Consider the following 2,500-nt stretch of genomic DNA (forward strand, 5'->3'; position numbering starts at 1 on the left):
TCTGGCCTTAGTGGCAGTATTTTCCCTCTTCAAATTATGATTATTGGTTTTCTATATTAGGATTCAATATGCAAGCATCACTTAACACTTTTCCTTTGTTTTACATCGTAGTCATTTTTTTTATAAACAAATGTCCATGGAACCCTAATTGTGGATACATTTAGGTGGTCTTGGACCTGATGGTGCATCTGCAACTGGCTCCCAGTCAGATATAGATTCAGCTAAGACAATAGTAAGGAGATTTTGTCCATATATGTTATAGAGGTAACATGTATTGGTAAAACCTTTTAGCAATATATTTTTGTTGCTGAAGGTATTTTTTGGAGGGCTTGATCCAGAAGTCAGTGAAGATGATATGAAAGAAGTCTTTTCATACTATGGAGAAATTACCTCTGTTAAAATTCTAGTTGGAAAACAATGTGGTTTTGTTCTTTTTACCCATAGGTACATCTTGCTAATGTATGTTTCTGAACATTGTAAACAAATGACACGATAAGTTTGTTGAGCTGTGTGTTTCTTCTTTTAACCCATGTAGAAATAATGCTGAAGAAGCATTGCAACAGTTAAATGGTACAATTATTGACAAGTAAATAGTGCGTCTATCCTGGGGTCACAACCCTGCTAGGCAAGTACTGACTTTTAGAGTTTTAACTAAAGCATGTCTATTATTTATCTACAAAAGAAAGAATGACCTATAAGTCTGAAAAAGAAAGATTCTCGATTCATTTTATTTTATTTTAGATCTATGAATTTTATTATATATATATGTATATATATTTATATATACATATACATACATATATATATATACATACATACATATATACAAATATATATAAACAAATATCTATATATTTGTATATATATATATATATATATATATTTGTATATATATATATATATATATTTGTATATATATATATATATATATTTGTATATATATATATATATATATTTGTATATATATATATATATATTTGTATATATATATATATATTTGTCTATATATATATATATTTGTATATATATATATATATTTGTATATATTTGTATATATATATTTGTATATATTTGTATATATATATATATATATTTGTATATATATATATATATATTTGTATATATATATATATATATATATTTGTATATATATATATATATATATATATATATTTGTATATATATATATATATATTTGTATATATATATATATATTTGTATATATATATATAAATGTATATATGTATATGTATATGTATATATATGTATATGTATATATATATATATATATATGTATATATATAAATATATATATATATATGTGTATATATATATATATATTTTTTTTGTATATATATATATATTTGTGTATATATATATATATATATATTTGTATATATATATATATACATATATATATATATATATACATATATACATATATACATATACATATATATATACATATATATATACATATATATATACAAATATACATATATATTTGTATGTATATATATATTTGTATGTATATATATACAAATAATGGACATTCCTTGAGATGCTTGAATTTACATGCTTACTAAGTACGGCATAAAAATTCAAAATATATACATAGCATATTATTCTCTAACCTCGAGTTTTTCTTGTAAGTACTTCTCTTCCTTTATCTTGTAACATCTTTTTCTCCTTAGTCAATGGTTTTATGGTGGCTTGGTCACAGCTATGCTCATGAAGGAATGGGTAATTTTACAGCAGATAGAAAAATGTCCATCTTTAATTCTAGAAATTCTCTTTTATTCCTGGCAATCATTAATCCTTTTATTGTCCCCTCAAAGGATATGAAGAGTAGCAACTTTTTAGAATTTTTCTTTGTGATATAGTAGTGAAGGCTTCGTTGATAAAAAATGTAAAGTTATTCAGACTGGTTTTGTATCAGTTGAAAACAATATATAGGTAATCATTCTAGTGATACTAGTTGGCTAATTAGATATCAAATCCATTCAGGCACAGAGGAAGTATGGGTTGGCTTGACTGCCTATTCTCTCCTGGTTGGTTGGCTTGATATTCAAGAAAGAAGAAATAAACAACAAGGAAAAGTCTGCAGCGATAAGTAACCTTACCGTTTAACACCCTTATTTATAAAGCTGACTTAAACCCAAATCTTTGTTTATTCAATTTAAGATCTTACATAATTAAATATACAATCATGGTGGCTAAGCCTCCATTAAGATAGTCGCCCGTTAAAGGTTGAGTGTTATGGACTCTTTTGACACCATCAACCTGGACAAATTCACAGAGGACATGGCATTTATATTTTCGTTTCTTTGTCACAGTATATTAGAAAAAAAAATCCAAAACTAGACAGAATTCTAATTGAAAAAAAAAACCTAAGGATATCATTCTATGTTCAACCTGAGACCAGTTTTTTTTTCTGGTTGACTTTATTTCTTATTTAACTTAACTCCAGGTCTTTGATTGTATCAATAAATGGTTTACA

The sequence above is a fragment of the Musa acuminata genome, chromosome BXJ2-6, assembly GCF_036884655.1.
Source record: "Musa acuminata AAA Group cultivar baxijiao chromosome BXJ2-6, Cavendish_Baxijiao_AAA, whole genome shotgun sequence".
NCBI lineage: Eukaryota > Viridiplantae > Streptophyta > Magnoliopsida > Zingiberales > Musaceae > Musa > Musa acuminata.